We start from the raw sequence: 22,257 nt of genomic DNA, 5'->3' as shown, positions 1-22,257 counted from the left end.
TCCTAAATCATCAGAAAGACATCAGTAGAATATTTAGTGAAATTTTGAAAAGGTGTATAAATTACAGTTTTGTCTCAATGTTAATTTCCTGATGTTGGTAATTGTACTGTGTTTATGTGAGATGTTAATATTGGAAGGCTATTGTTGATGTGTATACCAGATATTTAGTAATCTGCAACACTTGTAGGTCTATCTTTTTTAAATGAAAAGTTAAATTTTAATAATGAAAAGTCCCACACAATTGTTTTATTACAGTACCAGTAATTTTTATAACACAGTGTGGGTCAGTGTGTGGGAAAACAAAAACCTTACTATTAGTGGAGGTAAAAACTGGTACAATCTCTATGGAGTGCGTCAAAATCCAAATCTTTATGGAATGCAAATTAAAATTTAAAATGCATATTATCTTTTTACTCTGCCTTTCTACATCTAGGATCTTATCCTCCGGTAAACATGCTCACATGCAAAATGGTTACATGTAGAGAAACAGTCACTGCAGCATCATTGGTAACAGAACGACTAGAGGCGACATGCATTTCCATCCATGGAGGACTGGTTTATTCAAACAATAAAATATATAAGATAAAATAATCAATAAACCATATTCAAATACTTTAAAAATGAAAGAATAAGGAAGCATTTATTTTAGGTAATCATATTGAATATAGAAAACAGTTACAGGCAGAAGACAAGATTCATAAAATTTTATTAATATTTGTAACTACTGCCATATATGTTTCTTTGAAAAGAAATGTAAGAAACATTATTTACATTGATAGTATGCTAAAAGGCAGGTAGTTAACAACATGAGCATTGTACCATTGTACCCAGACTTCCTGAATTCCAATTTATTAACTGGCTGTACTAGTTTTAAGTCCTAGAGTAAATTACTTAACCACACGAGCCTCAGTTTCCTTATCTGAGAAATAGGCAAATGACTGTTGCTGCTTAGAGAGTCGTTTAGAGGATTAACTGAGTCATTTGATTTAAAAGACAAAGTCATTTGCTTCAACGTGGATGGAACTGGAGGGTATGATGCTGAGTGAAGTAAGTCAATTGGAGAAAGACAATCATCATATAGTTTCATTCATATGTGGAATATAAGAAATAGTGAGAGGGACCATAAGGGAAAGGAGGAGAACTGAGTGGGAAAAATTAGAGAAGGAGACAAACCATGAGAGACCCCTAACTCTGGGAAACAAACAAAGGATTGCTAAAGGGAAGGTGGGTGGGGGAATGGGGTGACTGGGTGACAGGCACTGAGGAGGACACATGATGGGATGAGCACTGGGTGTTATACTATATGTTGGCAAATGGAATTTAAACTAAAAAAAAAAAAAAAAAAAAGGGCTTAGAACAGGGATGCCTGAGGGGCTCAATTGGTCAAGCATCTGACTTCTGATTTTGGCTCAGGTCATGACCTCAGGGTGTGTGATCTCAAGCCCTGCAACAAAACAGACTCCTTGCTCAGCACTCAGGGGGTGTCTGCTGGAGATTCTCTTTCTCAGTCTGTCCACACCCCCCTTGCCCCAGGAAGCTTTCTCTCTCTCCTCTAAATAAATAAATAAATAAATAAATAAATAAATAAATAAATAAATAAATAAATAAATGGCTTAGAAAGGTGTCCAGTGCTTTAAAACAGTTCAACCAATGCCATTTTTGTTACAGCCTTTAGGGAGAGGAAGTTTGTGAGTGTGACGCCAGGGTGGGAACAAGACTTTCACTGTATAAATGTTCACATTTTGAATTGTGAGCTCTGTGACTGACTCTATTAGTTCTTTAGAGACAGGAGAGAAGAGATGAGAAAAAAAAATTCCAATCAAAAATAATATTTTATTATTCTATAAGGAGAAAAAAAACTCAAAGGTCTCATGCCTGTTATCCAGTGGTGTCCCAATGGTAACTTCACCAAAAATAGCTCTTCTGCTCGAGATGAGTTTATATCTTATTAATGATATCAAATTATTTTTGCCAATATTTATTTTAATTATTGGCTTTATGCTTTCATTATAATTATTGTGACACTCACGTTGTCTTAAAAGAATAATCTAAATTTTGGACACATACTGATTGTGTTTGTTCAACATGAAACACATTTCTATTTATTTTTATTTATTTTTGTTTTATTCTCAAACACTTGCTTTTATCAATGAAAATATATAATTTTTTTTAACTAACAAAAATAATATTTTGTTTCAGTATTCATGCTAGCTTATGTATATGGGCTTAATAGTACATGGGTGGTTACAGGTAAGATACAGGCTCAAAATTTTATTAAAACTCTGTCATTTTAATTTAGAACCATGTCTCTATATCTTCTGTACAAACAAATTTCATGAAATTATTATCTTGTGAATAATTATTTAAAGTGGAGAGAATTTGCCAAGTATGGCCTATAATAAAATATGGCTTGATGTAATAAAATGCATTTAACTAATTTAGCTAAGTTAAAAAGCTTTATTATCCTTAATCTTTGATTCTAGAACTGGAAAATGAATCAGGGATTTCAATTTGCATAAAAAGCTATATGAGTATGTGCATATACTCACGGGGCTTTAATCTCATAAATTCTGTACTCTCTGCCAAGACCAACACTATCACTGAAAATTAATTTGATATCAAAAGCTCTAATTGTGTTACAATTAAAACCCATCATTACCTCCGTTTTTAGGAAGGGAAAGTATCCAAGCTCTTCTTGCCAAATCTGAGTTCTTTAAGACTTTGTATTAGACTGACTGCTAGAGACGCTTAATAAAATCTGAAAATAGGAGTTGCAGCCCCAAGCAACACACTGTATCTCTTTAGTTGTATTTTTAATATCCTCTCTTTGCTGCAGGACTAGTCACCAAACATGCTCCAAATCTTTCCCGGTAAGGAGAAAGAAAATGGCATTAATGAGACTTTGTCTCCTCCATGTCATGTACGTTGCTGGATGTTTAACATATATCACTGCATTTAATACTCAAAATAGTCATACAATATAGGGACTCTTAACCCCATTTGCAAATAAGAAAACTGTCAAAGAAATTACATAGTCCAGGCTAGGTTAAAACCATACCCCAAGTCTCCTATGATTAATTTCTACTTCTCAGGTTCTATATGCTGTGCCCTCTTTCTTCCAAGTCTTTCCTCCAAATGTCTTATCAAACTCAGGGGTCTGATGCAAATAGGATTTATGCTTTGGCTTAGAATACTGATTCTCCAGCTATAATGTGCGTATGAAACATGGAGACCTTGTTTAAATGCAGATTCTGATTCTGATTCGGTGGGGCTGAGTTTGGAAATTCTGCATTTCTATCAGGCTCTGGGGAATTATGCATGCTGCTATAATGTGGGGAGCAAAGCAATAGTGTCTTCTCTCCTCTCTCTGGAACATTCCAGTTGCAAGCAGAGCCTTATTAGGCATCAGTTGTGCAACCTGCATTTCCTGAGTTTCATACTAAGGCCTCATTGGGTTGGCCAGGCCAGACTAATCATAAAGTTGGCTAATTTTATGGGTGATAAAGAAGACGAATATCCAGCTGTGATTGTCTTCCTCCATTACACAAGTCATGCATATTCATTATTAACAATCAGAAACTAACAAGCAAAATTGAACAATCAATTACAAAATATTTACCTGAAAACTACATTCAGACAGAAGAAGTACTCAGAAAAAGATTCTGATCTATCATCTATCTATTATCTATCTATCTATCTATCTATCTATCTATCATCTATCTATCTATATCATCTATCATCTATCTATCATCTACCTATATCATCTATCTCATCTATTATCTATCATCTATCATCTATCTATATCATCTATCATCTATCTATATCATCTATCTTTCCAGAATGATAATGAACATACCACTTCATATCTTTCTGGAAATTTGTTTTGCATTAATAAATCTACATCTACCCCGTCATTAAACAGTTAGAGGAACTAGCTATCTTCCTTGCAAGCCCACAGTCTGTATGTCACTTTCTTTCTCTGGGCCCACGTCTTCTCACTTGTAAAATGAATTGAACCAGGTGATCTGATATACCCTCTCCAGATCACTGGTGGAAATTACCATTCTTCACATCGTTAGCTCAGTGTTTTACATTGCTGTATACTAATGACTACATCCCTCATTTCTTCATGAGCTTTCAGAAGAATAAGGTCGAGGAAACAGCAGGTGTACAATCTTTGCAGTCTCGAAAGGCTTAGCCTTAAGGAAATCTGCACGCAGCAGCAATCTGCATTTACGCTTCCAGAGCTTGAACGGGTGTGCAGTATTTGCCTGGGTCTCTGCCAGCTGCGGGCTCGGCATTGGAAGGTCAGCTGTGCCTTCCATGGAAGAAACTGTCTTCCTTGATTAACATGAGTTTTACAGAGGAACATATAAAATGTACACACCACCAGAATGCGTTTTCACTTCTGCAAGATACCTCTGGGTATTCAGGCACTCATTTTGAGTTATTTATGTGGTATCTGGCACATATAGAGCCTGCCATTTCATTTCCTGTCAGAAGTCATTCTTGTTAAGTATTATCAAACCCCACTTAATGAAAAAGGGACAAGTTCTCACGTGTATTTGCATGAAGCTAATACATACAATACTAGACAGAAAATTAACTTAAATTTGGGATCAGTGGGTGGCAACAAGTAGCTGAGCCTCTCTCCACCTCTCTCTGCGGATATTGTGTGACTCCCATGTTTAAGAGCGTGCACTGAAAGGACTTTAGTTTACTGTGGTTCCATTCGAGAAGATAGGCATTTTGCCCATTTTTGTTTGTTTTAGAGCCTCTCTCCTTTGTGTACATGATTCATACTCAGGATTTTTACTTGCCAGTGAAATACCAACTGCCTCAGCCAGCCCCACCTGGAGCCACCTCTTGATGGAGCCCATGTATTGTTGTAAAACATTCGGATGTCCCTCCACAAACATACCAATTGTTTTTTAAATTTAGAGATTTGGAAGGAGGAGATTGCCTTTTGTTCCTTTTCCTTCTCTCTGTCCTTCCTTCCTTTAATCTGCTCCTTAAAATTAGTATTTAGTATTGAAATGTCTAAAATTTCTGCCAAATCTTGCAATTTTATAAGACTGGGAATCTCTTTATTTCCAATCTAATAGGCATTAGAGGCAGGATACATATTTTATGACCCAGTCACTATGTTCCTGGTATAAAGCACCTTGTTTTCCCTTTGATACCTTTCCTTCTGCAAGGAGCCAGTAGGACATACATGAGCCATGACATCCATCTTACTGCCCTTCTCACATTTAGAAAATGTGGCCTGTTGTTTCTTTGAGAGTTGACCTCAATCACACATTTCTGAGTATGTCCACAGGTTGCAGTAGGGTTTACGAGGCTTCAATAAAAATGTCATGTTTTTGTCCCTTTCACTGCCTCAAAATCACATCTTGTACAGGAAGAGTGAGGGCCAACATCTGGCTCTGGAAACAGGTTACCAGGGTTCACATCCCAGATCTGTGTAACCTTTGGTAAATTACCTCTCTGTACCCCAATTTCCTCATCTTTGAAATGAGGCTAATAACATCACCAACCTCAAAGGGTTGAGTTGAGTATGAAATCAGGTATAATATGTGTTAGTGCTGGAGCAGTGTCTGGCTCCTCGCAAGCCAAATACTGGCGTGTTTTCCATTATTGTCATCTTCATTATGTCATAAGAGTGAGAAAAACGTTTCTATAAAGTTTCCTGTGATTTGAGGCTTTTCTGCTCTGTCCAGTGAAATTTAATCCCAAAGATTACCTCATTGCTTCAAGTTTAGTTTTGACATTACTTTCTCTGTGAACTATTGCCAGATCCCAGCAGACTGACTTAAACTGATTTCACTAAGTCGAAAGAGAATATGAAAACATCTCCTTTAGAACTCTTAGAATAACTGTATTTTTTTCTTTCTTTGCTTCATTTGCCCTTTGCCCCATGTATCCTCTTGTTCCTTTCTAATAAATACCAGCTTATCCCCTTTTTCAATCCTAACACCAAAAATAGTCCTTGGCTTATCACTGACATTCGTGAATGTTCATTAAATGGATGTGTGAATAAATGAAGGCACAAACAAAGAAATCTGTGGTCATCGAATGTGGTGTATCATTCCAGATCCATTCATATTCAATATTCCTTTCTTTAATTGCCTGTTTACCTCTTTCTACTCTTTGTTGCTGATTAAGCGACTCATTCACTGAGATGTTGCTGCAGCAAAGCGAATCAGAAGCAGCAGAAGTCATCATGCAGACTGTGCTCATTCCTTCTTCTTGAGGTAATAGGATGGTAGTGACCATGGCATTCTGGAGGCGTAGCCCATGAGGGCCACTGAGAAGGAAATTCTGAACACTTCCCCCTTCTTTTTGAGCATGCTCAACAGGTACTTAATAGGACAATTTATCTTTTTAAGCCGCTAATCCCCAATTTTCCCTATTTTGTCTCTTCCTCTGAACTTCTCAATTCTCAGCCTGAGGCTGCTTACCAAATAAAGAAAGACCAGAACCCAATCTCTTCAAAATATCAAATCACTAATCCATCCCACTAAGGAGAGGCCTTGAGATATATATTGGGGAGCAAAATTACACCATTAAGGGGAAATTAACATTGTTTGAGCCTTGTTTCAAGAACTACATGAACATTAGAAATGTAATGCAGGAAATAAAATATTGCTTTTACTTATATTCCAAAATGAGCCTTTTTTCATTATAAGAATTAGACATGTTTTATCACCTCTTACATTAACTTGATTCACATGTGTCCTGTTTTATTTCTAAATTGACCAGATTAGCACTGTTGATGTACTTCGACCCCTAAATTATGGTCTTTCACTTATTTTTCCTTAGTGATAAAAAGTGGAAAGCAGAAAACAGTCTCTATAAAATAATGAATGTGTATTTGAGTTTTGACATAACCTGACAGGCCTAGGAGAATGCCAAATGGACGGTATATATGGTTTTTATTTTTAAAGTCTAGATATGTCATGGAAAATTGTCCATGGATTATATGATACAGAGGCCTGAGGCTCATTTAATCTAATCTGTTATTCACCTTGGAGAGGACCTTGAATGAAAGGACTTGAGGGAAGCAATGTAATTGCAACTACAGCCAGTTGTAGCTTTGTTTCTTTTAAAAATCTTTTTAGTTTGTTTTGCTTCTTTTTTTCTTTTCTTTTTTTTTCTTCTTGAGAGCTGGAAAGCCGGGGCAAATGTCTCTCATGGGAAGTCTACAAAACTAGATGTGTCCATAGGAAGATGTTGGTGTTGTGTAAGAAGAGGAGAACATGGAGAATGGAGCTGAGAGGGATGAGTTTCAATACTTGCATGTTCAGGAACATGCATCCTCCAGGGTACTTGGGACTCCTAATATATTTAGTTGCACAGGAAACTATACTGAATGTTCACCATCATTGTTTATTTTTTAAAGATTTATTCATTTATTTGAGAAGAAGCACAGGTAGGAGAGGGAGAGAATCTGAGGCCGACTCCGAGTTGAGTGAGGACCCTGATGCGGGGCTTGATCTCACAACCCTGAGATCACAACCTGAGCCGAAACCAAGAGCTGGCCGCTTAACTAACTGCACCACCCAGGTGCCCCTGTTTCTCATCAGTTTTTATGTTGATGCCTCTCTAGTCATTTTGGTAGTTTAAAGTTCATTTTCTAGCAGAATCTTGAAGACGGCCTCCTGGCAAAAATATTTTCTGGATTTTTGCATGAGGATGATAGGTATTCTTTTTTGTGTGGTGTAACACATACTACATTTTTTATGGAATAAATATTATTTTATGTAATTTTGAATACTTTCTCTGTCAAATAATAAGTTTGGAGACAGAGCAGTTGCAGAGTCTTATTTGGAGACTCAATCAAGTGAAATCTCAGCTTTTTAAGCTTTTTTTATTTTCAGCTTTCTGCTCTGCCTTCCTCAGCATATTGGCTGTTGTCCTCTAACTGACATCCTTTCTTCCCCCTTAATATTCAATTTATTTATTTATTTTAAAGATTTTATTTATTTATTTGAAATACAGAGAGAAAGTGTGAGCACACAAGCAAGAGAGGAAAGGGCAGAGGGAGAAGCAGATTCCCTGCTGAGTAGGGAGCACAATGTGGGGCTCAATCCCAGGACCCTGGGATCATGACCTGAGCTGAAGGCAGCTGCTTAAATGACTGAGTCATCCAGGAGCCCTACAATTTATTTAAATTAAACAAGCAAATTAAAAAACACCAAGACAGTTCATCCATTTCTCCCACCCCCTCACCCCCCCCCACCTATGGCAACCGCCAACCACCAATTGGTTAACTGCATCTATCAGCTTGGATTGATTGATTGGCTTCGATTCCACATATAAGATTGCATGATACTAGTTTTTCTCTCTGACTTATTTCACTAAGGATAATGCCCTCCAAATCTACCCATGTAGTTACAAATGGCAATATTTCATTTTTTGTGGCCAAATAATATTCCATTATATATATATATATATATATATATATATATATAACCATGTCTTTATCCATTCAATGACTAATGGACACTTAGGTTGTTTCCATATCTTGGCTACTGTAAATAATGCTGTAATGAACATGGGGGTGCATATATCAAGTTACTGTTTTCACTTTCTTCAAATAAATACCCAGAAGTGGAATTGCTATATCATATGATAGTTCTATTTTTGATTTTTTAAAGAACTTCTGTAATTGTTTTCCATAATGGCTGTACCAATTTACAATCCCAGTAACAATACACAAATATCCTCTTTCTCCACATCTTTGTAACACTTGTTGTTTCTTATCTTTTTGATGACAGCCGTTCTAAGCCGTGGGAGGTAATATCTCATTGTGGTTTTGATTTGCACTTCCTGCAGAGTATCTTTTCATGTATCTATTGGCTATGTATATATCTTATTCCAAAAAATGTCTATTCAGATGTTCTGCCCATTTTTTAATGAGACTTTTGTTTTTTGCTATTGAGTTATATGAGTTCTTTACATATTTTGGATATTAGCCCCTTCTCAGATGTATGATTAGCAAATGCAGTCTCCCTCTTAGTAGGTTGCCTTTTCATCTTGTTGATGATTTCCTTTGCTGTACTGGAGCTTTTAAGTTTGATTTAGTCCCCCTTATTCAATTTTACTTTTATTGCTTTTGCTTTTGGTGTCAGATTTCAAAAAATCATTGCCAAACCCTATGCCAAGGAGCTTACCACCCGTTTTCTTCTAGGAGTTTTAGAGTTTCAGGTCTTAAATTACACCTTTAATCCATTCTGAGCTAATTTTTATGTATGGTGTAGGATAGCAGACAAATTTCATTCCTTTGCATGTGGCTGTCCAATTATCCCAGCACTATTTATTAAAAAGACTATCTCATACCTATTGTCTATTCTTAGCTCTTTTATCATAAATTATTTGAACATATATTCATGAGCTATTTCTGGGCTCTCTATTCTGTTCCATGACCTATGTGTCTGCTTTTATGGCAGCACCATACAATTTTAATTACTATAATTGTAATAAAAGTTGAAACAGGATGCATGATGCTTCCAGCTTTGTCTTTCTTTCTTAAGACTGCTTTGGCTATTTCTGTGAAAATGCTGGAATTTTGATGGAAATTACAGTGAATATATAGATTTCTTTAGGTAGTATGGACACTTTAACAATATTGATTCTTCCAGTCCATGAGCGTGGAATATTTTTCCATTTATTTGTGTCTTCTTCAATTTCTTTCATTAATTTCTTGTAGTTTTCTTTTTTAATATTTTATTTATTTATTTATTTATTTTTGGTTTAGAGGCCAAAACTCAGTCTATCCTTTTGCTATGATCAAAAATAATAGGCATACACAGAGAGAGGCAGAGACACACGCAGAGGGAGAAGCAGACTCCCTGTGGGGAGCCCAATGGGGGACTTGATCCCAGGACTCCAGGATCACTACCTGAGCTGGAGGCAGATGCTCAACCATTGAGCCACCCAGGTGCCTCAATTTCTTGTAGTTTTCAATATACATGCAGATCTTCTACTTCCTTGGTTAAATTTATTCCTATGTATTTTACTGAATTTTATGCAATTATAAATGGGGTTGTTTTCTTAATTTCTCTTTCTAATAGTTCATTATTAATGCACAGAAATGCAACACATTTTTGTGTATTGATTTTGTACTTTACAACTTTACTGAATTCACTTATTAGTTTTAGTAGGTTTTTTTGATGAAGGATTTAGGGTTTTTTATATAGAATATCATGTCATATGCAAATAGTAGCAACTTTATATCTTCCTTTCCAATATGAATGCCTTTTATTTCATTTTCCTACCTTATTGCTCTGGGTAGAACTCTATACTGAGTTCAATAAAAGTGGGAAGAGTAGGTAACCTTGCTTTGTTCCTGATATTGGAGGAAAACTTTTCAGCTTTCTAGACTATTCATCCAACATTAGCAGACTATACATTCTTCTTAAGTTCACATAGGAATTTGCCTAGATAGAAAACATTCTAAGCACTACAAAAAAAAAAAAACACATAAATACATTTAAAATAATAGAAATCATACAGGATCTACTCAGATCACAATGGAATTAAACTAGAAATAAATAACAGAAAGATAATTGGAAAACAACAAAATACATGGAGACTAACAACACACTTCTAAATAACACGTGAGTCAAAGGAGAAATCTCAAGAGAAATTTAAAAATATTTTGAACTAGATGAAAATGCAAACTCAAATGATCAAAATTTGCAGGATGTAGTGAAAGTGGTCTTAGAAGGAAATTCATAGCTTTGAATATATATATTAATAAAGGAGAAAGTTCTAAACTTAGTAATTAAACTTCCATCTTAAGAAACCAGAAACATAAGGAGCGGGATCCCTGGGTGGCGCAGCAGTTTAGCGCCTGCCTTTGGCCCAGGGCGCGATCCTGGAGACCCAGGATCGAATCCCACATCGGGCTCCCGGTGCATGGAGCCTGCTTCTCCCTCTGCCTATGTCTCTGCCTCTCTCTCTCTCTCTCTCTCTGTGTGTGTGACTATCATAAATAAATAAAAATTAAAAAAAAAGAAAACAATGGGTTTCAGAGTCAGGCTTGAATTTAAATTCTAGCTTTAAAAAAAAAAAAAAAAAAAAAAAGAAACATAAGGAGCACCTGCATGGATCAGTTGGTTAAGCGTCCAACTCTTGGTTTTAGTTCAGGTCGTGATCTCATGGGTCATGAGATCAAGCCCTGCATTGGGCTCCTTGATGAGCATGGAGTCTGCTTGAGGAATCTCTCTCCCCCTGCCCCTCCCCTCACTTGCACTCACTCCCTCTCTTTCAAAATAAATAAATGAGACCTTAAAAAAAAAAAAAAAAAGGAAACCAGAAAAATAAGAACAAATTTAAGGAGAAGAAAATAAAGAATAAGAATTATAAAAGAACTTGACAAAATTAAAAATAGGACATCAATGGAGGAAAATTAAAACCAACAGCTAGTTCTTTGAAAAGATACATAAATTCAATAAGCCTATTTTGCTCTGGAAAAAGACATCAGGAGAATGAGAAGACAAGCAGACACTTGGAGAAAATATTTGCAAAGACAAATCTAATAAAGGACTATTATCCAAAATACACAAAAAACTCTTAAAAATCAACTACAAAAAACCAACCCATTTAAATAAATCAGAAAAAGACATGAACAGATACTTCATCAGAGGAGATATACAGCTGGCAAATAAGCATATATAAAGATGTTCAGCATCATGTCATTATGGAATTGAAATTACATCAACAATGAGGTACCGCTTACAAACCTATTCATGAAAACATGTCCCAAAGGGTCAATAATGTTGAAACTAGCAGAAAGTTTAAAGCTTGTTTTTCAGAAAACTATTTCCCTCTACTCATATATTGTGCCTTTTCAGATCCCACTAAGGAATCCAGTAGCTGTCTCTGCAGAGCCTGGACTCAAGGTCAACTGATATGATTCCAGCCTTAAAGCAAGGCCCTGCATTCCTGTCCTAAGATAAGGAGCCCAAGACCTCATTCAGTTTTTACTTGATCTTAGACTATTCCCATAGACCCTTCTCCTTGTCCTAAGATAATTTCCTGGTGTCAGAAGCTCACTTTTACCTGCTTCTGATGTTTCCACCTGAAGGTAAAAACAAGATATATGTTACATGTACATATGCTCAATGCACATGCTCCATATTCCCTCATGAATAAGCACAAGTTTCTCTGCCTTTTTAATCAGTATGTATGTAATCTCCTGAATTTGTTTTTAATGAACCCCAGTCCTTAACCTAGAATCTTGGAGATGGTCTTTAGACATCAGTTTGCCATCTCCCCAGGCTGCCAGCCCCCTGAATAAAGCAACCTTTACTTTCCAACCAACACTTGTCTTTCTAGCTGGCTTTCAAGCAGCAAGCAGTCTAAGTTGGGTTTCAGTAACATTAGGATGGTCAAAACCTGGAACCCTGACACCAAAGGCTGGAAAGGATATGGAACAAGAGGACCTCTCATTCACTGATGGTGAGAATGCAAAATGGTACAGCCACTTTGGAAGACAACTTGGCAGTTTCTTACAAAACCAAATGTAGTCTCATCTGGTGATTCAGCAGTTTTGACCCTTGGAATTGACCCAGAAGAACTGAAAACATATTCACAAACAACCTGCCATGAATGTTTATGGGAGCTTTCTCCAGAACTGTCAGAGATCAGCAGCAAAAAAACTTGTCCTTTAGTAGGTGAGTGAGTAAATAAATAAACTGTGGAATATCCAGACGATGGAATATTATACAGTGCTTAAAAAAAAAAAAAGAACTACCAAATCATGAAAAGAAAGATATAGAGAAAACATAAATGTAGTATTACTGGGTGAAACACAGCAATCTGAAGAGTCAGTCCTACTGTATGATTCCAACTATATGACATTCTGGAAAAGGCAAAATTATGGAGACAGTAAAAATGTCAGTGGTTATCGGGAGATGGAGGGAGGAGGGGTAAAGAGCACAGAGGGCTTTTGGGGCAGGGGTACTCTTCTGTATGATACTGTAATGGTGGATACATGTCATTTAACACTTGCCAAAACCCATGAGGAGTGAGCCCTAATCCAAACCATGGACTCCGGTGCTAACGATGTGTCAGGGCAGGTTCATTGGTGCCACTGTGGTGTGAGATGCTGATAGTGGGGGAGGATCTACCTGTGTGGAGAGGGGTTAATTCTTTTAATCCAGTAATTTTATCAGAATATGTCTTGATATTGGCTATTTCTAGGTAGAGGTCCTCAGGGATATGCTATAGTTTGTCAATATGTAGTTTCAAATCTGTTTTTTTTCTTCCTTTTTCCTTCCTTCCTTCCTTCCTTCCTTCCTTCCTTCCTTCCTTCCGTCCTTCCTTCCTCCATCCCTTTCCTTCTGTCTCTCCCGCCATTCTTTTCTCCCTCCCTTCATCCCTCCCTCCCTCCCTCCCTCCCCTTTTAATTTCAAGCAAGGGCCTGTCTTGTGGCCCTTGGTGTATTTTGCAGTTCATGGAGAGGGACCCAGTTTTGTTGTAAATGCTCCCCATGTGTTTTTTCACTGTGTAGTTGCTGTCTATTTTTATGCAGGAATTCAAAGAGATTGAGAAATCTTGCCAGGGCCCAATGGCATTAGAAAAATATTTGTGGGTCTTTTACGAAGCATTAAGAAACATGAATGTCTTGGATTTATTAAGTAGTCCTTTAGAATCTGTATAGGAGCCAAATTTGGCCAAATTAATCCCATTCCTTGATGGTTATTTTGCTGTTACATCAGTTGATTTTAATAGGGAAGAGTGATACAAGTCTATCACTAGAATGATGGAAATCTATCGCCAATCACTGTTATTGTATGGATCTTCTGAATGACTTTTTTTTAATTTAGGAAAAGAAGTGTCTAAGCATTATGTTGAAAATTAAAGCTATCTAAACAAAACTGTGATCACTTTGGATGAGGTATGGGTTAGACATGAAATGGAGGTTGCAAAACACGAATTACTCAAGAAAACATCTCAGAAGAAAAGAGATTGTCATTATAACTCCCCATAAGCAGCTCTTCACGTTCTAACAACTAATGGGATTAAGACACATCCACAGCCATGAGTCACTGCCCTTCCTTTGAAGAGCCAGCTGTTTGGCATTTTGCTAGGTTGATAAATAATGGTTATTACATTTTTATTTAACTTTCCATTAATCAGGTATTCCAATGGACGAAGTATGCTGAAATTACAGAACCTTTATCTGGTAGTGTTTTTCCTAAAATGCTTGCCAGAACCAAGCCCAGAAAAAATCCTTAGGAAGCATGTATTGAATGCTTGCTGATAGACTGAATGGTGCCATGTGTTGTGTAGGACTGTCTGGTTTGCACTGAACTGCCACCTGTTATTGATATTTTTAATTCCCATTCAAGACAACAGTGAGTTGGATATTTTACAGATGAGGAAGTTGAGGTCAGAATAGGTCTAGGACTTGTCTGAGCTTCCCGGTTCATGTGTGTTGATGTTTCTACTATTTCATAGTTTTGAATAATGATTATTTTGTAGAAATAGTGGAAAATTCATCCCCTGTTATACTGACTTAAGAAAAATGTGCTTTATGTGTAGGCATCATTTTCATCAATGCATTTTTCTCTGCTTGTATTTCCCATATACTTATTTTATCATTTTAATGATTCTCTCACTAATAATGATGTCTTCTAAGAAATATATTAAAGGATTTTCTTCTTGCAGTTAATGTACTATAGAAAGCTAATGATGATTGATCACCTGACACGTGCTAACTACTCTAAATTTTTTTCACAGGATGTTTTATCTGACAGTCACACCACCTCTGTTACACTTTTTACAGACTAACCATTCCTTATTTTATAAGTTGAAGAAGTTAAATTACTTTCCGAAGGTCACATAATTTGTTAGGTGGAGAGCCAGAATTCAAAACTATATTTGAGTTCAAATTAATATGACTTCATATAAAAAACACTGACCTTCCTCCCTATGTTGATATGCAATATATGAAATTTATCACACTCCATATGTGCCCAAGGTCCTTCTATTAGAATTTTTCTTTTTTGATTTGTTCCTTTTATGACTTGTCCAGGTACATTTTTATCACCTAGATTTTGCAAAACACCAACATGTTTATACTACCAAAGATGCTTTGGTCATCATATGAGCTATATGGAATGCTTAAATGTACTAAGTAGTCAGCTTTTTGGCTTTGAAATAGTAGCTCCCTTCCCCTGATAATGAGTTAAAGCCCTTATTTTATAAGTAGTGCTCTTTAAGAATATAAGTGGTTCATATTTATATCCTAGCCAGCTTTCAAACATTACTGTGTTGATATTCTGGGAATCAACAAGTTGTTCAGGGAGGAATTTTATGGAGCAGCACTTGATATTTCAGGGGGTAGAACAGAATATGAATATGTGACTAAGTCCATTGAGTCCCAGAGGACGGTCCATCTGAAGGTAAAAAGCAAGAGTTGAGTAATTCAAGAAGGGATTGAAAAAAAAAATGTGATCTGTAGCTCAGAGAGTATAAAGGAACAATTTTATTAGCTAGAGTGGTTTATCAGTATATATGTTGTTTTCTTATGTGATATGTATAGCAAGATATATACCATTTTATTCTTTGTCAAATACTATGCAGAGAGAAAAAAAAAGCTGTATACAGATGGTGTTGTAAATAAAATATTTCAGTAAATTGATGACAAATAAGGCTACCATTCATAGATGCCCTTTTAAGAGGGTGATGAAGGAACTAAACTAAAGAGATTCCAGATTCTGTCTGCCAGAGTTGAAAAATAAAGGCAGATAGTGTAACAGAATAGCAAGGCGTTCTTCTCCTTAGACCACACAAGAGAAACCATCAGTCCATCCTGCAGAGTAGATAAGGACAATGGTGAATGGTCAGTGTCTAGCTAGGAAGCCGCATTGTAGCAAAGTACAGCTGTGAAAATATTGGTATTAAAACTGTTTTGTTTTTGTTTTTTTTATTTTTTTTAAATTTTTTAATTTATTTATGATAGTCACACAGAGAGAGAGAGAGGCAGAGACACAGGCAGAGGGAGAAGCAGGCTCCATGCACCGGGAGCCTGACGTGGGATTCGATCCCGGGTCTCCAGGATTGCGCCCTGGGCCAAAGGCAGGTGCCAAACCGCTGCTCCACCCAGGGATCCCTAAAACTGTTCATTTGGAAAGGAAGCTAAGACCTTACTTTTCTCTTTAGTTCTCTCCAGAACAAGTGATTGTGTAGACCCTGTATGATCAGGGATAGGTCAAGAGAATTGAAGTATTTATTGCCATATCTTTAGAGGGTGCAAGTGATGATGGTGCATATATCTCATCTGAGAATACAGCAGTAGATGGTTAAACCAGGCTCCTTGTGTCGTGTCTTTCTTTATTTAAATAGCTTCAACTTAGGAGTGTCTTGTTTGATTAAGCTGACTCACAGTGGCTTAAGACAAAATTATAAATAAGAGTTAATGTTGACCTATAAGATTTTAACTGACATTCAGTTTAATACAGGGCCATCAGAATCAAGGTAAGTTTCTTTTTTTAAGATTTTATTTATTTAATCATGAGAGACAGAGAGAGAGAGAGAGAGAGAGAGAGAGAGGCAGAGACACAGGCAGAAGGAGAAGCAGGCTCCATGCAGGGAGCCCGACGTGGGACTCGATCCTAGGTCTCCAGGATCCCGCCCTGGGCTGAAGGTGATGCTAAACTGCTGGGCCACCCGGGGTGCCCTCAAGATAAGTTTCAAGTAGGGCAGACATGGTTTGAAATCCATGGGTCATTGGAAGTTAGAGATGCTTTAGAGGGATGAGCTTTGATAGGGATTAGTGACTTTACAAGGGTTGAACAAGAATTGAACTCAACACTGAATAAGCAGATGTGAAGAACAGAGCAGGGGCAAACTGGGAGTGACTGTAAGAGTCTGAAGTTTATAGAAAATAATATGGATAATTCTAGAAGTAATGTGGATTTGGGACTCTCAAAGGATCCGTAAGATCGAGGAAGATAACAAATAGTCTTTATGAACCGAAGTTCTTAATATGGGGCCATCTTTGTTGGTTATTCATCCAGCATCTAATTAGAACACAAATGTCCCATAAGTGTGAGTTTAGGGTGAAGTGATCTGTGCATTGAATGGATAGGTACTCAAGTACCCAAGACACAATAACTCTATGCAACATACCAGGTCGGTGAGGTTAGTAGATAGCAATTTTGAAGGTCTCCCCAAAGTGGTCAGGGACAATAAAAGTCTCTAGCTTACTTGGTTCTATGTCCTCTCTAAGAAGAATGAATAGTTATCCACCTAAATATTCTCCCTTAACTCACCATCTAAATACTGATAGCTTACCCTTGTCAGAACACAGAACTTGAGCCAGGAGTCAGGAAAGTAGTGGAAAAAAAGAGACACATGTAGTATGATGAGCTGTCTGACAAATAGAAATGAGCAAAAGGGGACAAAAACAGCAACCAATGTTAATTAGAAAACTTTATGGAGATCTGAGGATCACTGGTGAAAAACATCAACAACATTAATGATGTTTAAGATGGAGACCCAGATCTTGCTGCCCGGCACCCTATAATATTTTATTCAACAAACATTTACAAAATTGGGGCAGGCAATGTGCCAAATACAAAGGAATAATAATAATAATAATAATAATAATAATGACAGTAATTACTCTCAGGGTGTTATACTCTACTAAGGAATACACACAAGTGGTCCAGAACTATATGCTGATTTATTCTTGGAAAATTACAGGGTTTTATGAAAGCATGTTGGAAGAGCTCCTATGTCAGTCTCTGGGATGGGCAGGGATGAAAGAAGAAAAGACCAAGTAGAGTGGAGTGAATAGGTGGCCTCAATACAGAGAACGAGCCACTGCTCCAGCAGGCTGGCATGAACCTCAAGCATATTACATAATATGAAGAAAGAGGTGGTCCAGAAAACTAGCACAATGGATGAAGATGCCAAACTCACTTCCTTCCAAATTATTTCAGGTGTCTGGTAGGCGTGCAGTCTATTTGAGAGAGCAATGGAGGAATGACATCTTCATGGAAGATTTTTTTCTAAAGGCATGGAGTCAGAGAAAGAATTCTATGAGGAGACTGAAAATACAAGGGGATGTTTCTGCCACACGGTGCTGAGTTCCAGGAGTAGAAGTGATGGATGAAATAGTTGGAAAAGAAGAAAGAATCATGAAGTATGATGAAGCCAAAGTTATCAGAGAGAATTTTTGAACCAAGATATTTTTGATTCAGAGCAGTAAACAAGAATAATGACAATCTGAACAATCACAGGTCAGCTACTTACAAAATTTCTAAACATATTTGCTCCTACTCAGTGTTGGACTGTGGGATTTTTCCCCTGGCTGGACGAAGTCATCCATGCCCTGAATATACACCATGCCTCTGAGAGAGTGCAAACCTCATGTGAGGCCAGCGTGTTGTGAACCTTGAAAGCTGCCTATAAGTTATACAAACTCTAAGTTATACAAACTCAATATTTTTAATAAAAAACTCAAGTCACTCTTCTGTCACTTGACCCTTGGTCCTATGATTAACTTCTCTTCAAGAGCCACTCTATGCAAAAACAAGAGCAATGGGAGAGGAAGAAAATTGCATGAAAGAGTTAAAGATAATTTATACACATTTAAATAGGCTAGCAGCTCTTTTTTTTTTTTTTTTTTTTTTTTTTTTTTTTTTTTTTTTTTTTTTTTTTTAGGCTAGCTGTTCTAAGCAGATTCTTTTCACTTCTTCCCCCATTACATTTTTGGGAGAGTATTTCGGGCTTGACCTTCATATAAATTTTTGGATTCCTTCTATATGTTTTCTCTTCTTTTCCCACAATTTCAAATAGCTTTTCTTGAGCATCTGTTACATGACAGGCATGGTGTTAAGCGGTGCAGATGCAAACAAATCGGCACAATCCCTGCCCCTGGGGAATGTGCAGTCTAGTGTGAGGGATGTTTAAACAAATGCCTTTAATATAATGAGATAGTTATGCATTAATTCCATGAGAACACAAATTTATCCACCCACCTGCCCATTAGCAACTCAACACACATCTATTGAATTCCATCTATGTGCTAGGTACTGGCCAGTCACTGAGTTATCAGGGCAAATAGTGACCCAGCCTTCAAGGAGCCACGATTCTAATTAATTAAGGATCTTTTCTAGTAGACAAGGGACTGATTGCCTTTCCTAGACTACACCATGGAGGTGACATATTAAATCGTTTTGGAAGGACATGAAGTGCTGTATCGGGTAGAGTAAAAAAAAATCCTCAACACAGGTAGCAGAAAAGGCAAAACACAGAGACACAATAATTCATGGGATGTTTGAGGATGAACAACAAGCAGACAAAATATAACTAGAGTGGTGACTGCAGAGTGTGTTCATAGTATACTGGTTCTGTGGGTAATTTATTAGGAACTTTGAGGCAAAAAAAATATTTTTGTGAGGAAAAGAAAATTGGGAAATACCAGCTAAATAAAAATTGAATGGGTTTGTTTACTGTTGAATTTTTTGCCACCCTTAATATGGAGAATGCACATCCAGAAGAAGCATATAGCTTGCACAGTTAGCAAGCTATTTGACCACAAAGTACCTTTGCTAGTGAACATTTTTCAGGACAACCTTTCTATGGAAAGAAGGCCAATGATGGGCCAGAGCAAGAGAGCACGCCGGCGTGCAGCTGCATATGGAGCTACATAGGCCAGTTTGAGTCACTGGAAAAGGCTTTTGGGCAGTAAAGTGGACTCTATTGACTGGACAGGAATACAGAAGAGACACGGTTGATTTCTGTCATTACTTTTCTCTGAATTAATTTACTTTATAAAAGTGTTTACTCCTCAAGATTTAATATAAAGGAATATACAGGAAATAATATACCAGACACACATGTGCTTTCATTTAAAGTTTAGCAGCTGTCAATATTTTGACATATTTGCTTTAGATCATATTTTAAAGAGCTAATTATATCAGCAAATACAAATCTCAAAAAAAACCACAATTTTCAGCACAAACAGCAATCAAATTGCACAGTGTCTTCTATGGTACCACATATAGAGTTTAAATACCTGTAAAAATTACTATGTAATGTTTATGGATTCATGAATATATACTAGAGTACAAAAATGTTCATGGGAATTATAAACACTGAAAGATTAGGGTTTTCGTAGAGATAATGAGAAGGAAGAGTTTTGAATTGTGGCTAAGTTTGAAATTCCTCAATGAAAACAAAAATCATATATAAAACAAGTAAGAAATGGGAAAATCAGTCAATTAAAGGTCTGTCTTTGGCTCAGGTCGAGGTCCCTGGATCCTGGGATTAAGCCTTGTGTCAGGGTCCCTGCTCAGGGGAGTCTGCTTCTCCTTCTCCCTCTGCTCCTCCCCATCACTGGTGCTCTCTCTCTCTCTCTCTCTCTCTCTCTCTCTCTCTCTCTCAAATGGGTAGATAAAATCTTTAAAAAGTAATAAATAAATATAAAACAGATGAGAAACAATGCTAACATATAAAGCTGGGTGATGATCACCTTAGGTACAGCTTCCCAAAAATAGAATTTGGGACAGCGACTTGTGGGTATGTATTTTTGTGGGTATTTTAACAATTTTTAAAAGAAATGAAAGAAGAAGTATTGGATGGAAGGAAAAACTGGCCTGCAATTTAGTCAGAGCAAGGACACCATCTGATTCCTTCAGGAGCTCTGGAACTGAGATGACTCTTCAGAGATTTCCCAAATGGAGACAAAGGTGTCAGGTATTAGAACCTCATGGTCAGAACATGGCTGTTTTCCCTGAAGTGTCAATTCTGAATTGATTCTAAAGTAAATATTGCCATTCCCATTATTGGGTTACAGTATTCTTTTTTAATCATCTAGATTTCCCTCTCTCTACTCCAATATAAGGAGCTTCAATTCCATACAAGACTGTGTCTTTTCATTTTACCTTTTTTTAAAAGTTAGTACCATAAAGTCCATATACTCGCTAATCAGGGCCAGAAACTATAGCCCCAAGGGACAAATCTGGATTGCTGCTTGTTTCTTTCACACAGCAGTGCTCACGCCTTTACACGTTATTTGTGGTAGTTTTGACCTACAATGGCAGAGTTAGTAGTTGTGACACAAGCTGTGTAACCCACCAAGACTAAAGTATTTACCATCTGACCCTTTACATAAAAAGTTTGCCAATTCTACTTTAAAAGCATTGGCCATTTTTATATTTTGTTTTGAGAAAATCCATATGTGGTGACACAGCAGTGGATAAGGGCTAACATCTTTGACTATTTGACATTTCTTTACTCTTTTTCTAACAGAAAATTAAAAAAAAATGCACGAAAGCCAGTGGACAGGGGCAATGCTTTCTTGCATCTCTGCAAGGAAAATCCTAAATGCAAGAAGCCCCTGTGGTGAAGTCATTTCTTGTCCTAAAATATGTCTCAACAACAACAGGGAACAAGTCAAGAAAAAAAAAAAGTGTTAAGATCTACTTTTACAGTTTGTAGGCAATCGCAAGTTACTTGACTTGGGTGGCAATAGGTAAAAGTGATAAATATATATATATATATATATATATATATATATACACACACACACACACACACATGCATGACACTACTCCCTTCACCCGAACTGACTGCTTGCCTTCTCAAAGGACCAATCCCATTGGAACATCACCTAGAAGCATCTTGTCTGATGCTGTTATATATTTGTCTATTTTGGATTAATCCTCTTAAAATTGTGTTTTGTAACCTTCTCTAGGAAAGTCTACTTTAAGAAATCTCATCAGCACACAAAATAAGTATAAGGCAACCAACCTTTATATTTATACACAGACAGATTTTATAGACCTACATATAAATGAAAATACACAGGTAAACACAGATATGGATACAGGAACAGAGCTACATATACAAATATATGTTCTTTTGAATCTTTCTAGGTATATATTTCTCCTTCCTTATGGATGTGGACTTTTCAATGGGTCTAATCTCAGCTTTTGTTTATAGGATCACTCTGAATGAGGGGATATCCATCCACATCACCCATGTGTTTGTCCATAAATGGAGTGGATTTGTTTCCTTTATCATTTTTTTCCTCAGTACTACTTGGTTTCTGTTAGTAATAACCTTTTATCAGACCTTAAGCTCAACAGAAGGTTAATGAAAATTTATGTGATGAGTTCTGAAGTCCAGAAACAGTGTAATTAGCAGGCTATGTGCAACCGAGCTATGGTATTTATCTGTACACTTACTGAAAAAAGAATCTCTGAGCTGGGATGATTTCTCTACATG

The sequence above is a fragment of the Nyctereutes procyonoides genome, unplaced genomic scaffold (genome assembly GCF_905146905.1).
Source record: "Nyctereutes procyonoides isolate TBG_1078 unplaced genomic scaffold, NYPRO_anot_genome, whole genome shotgun sequence".
NCBI classification, from domain to species: domain Eukaryota; kingdom Metazoa; phylum Chordata; class Mammalia; order Carnivora; family Canidae; genus Nyctereutes; species Nyctereutes procyonoides.
Note: the sequence above shows the minus strand (reverse complement) of the source record.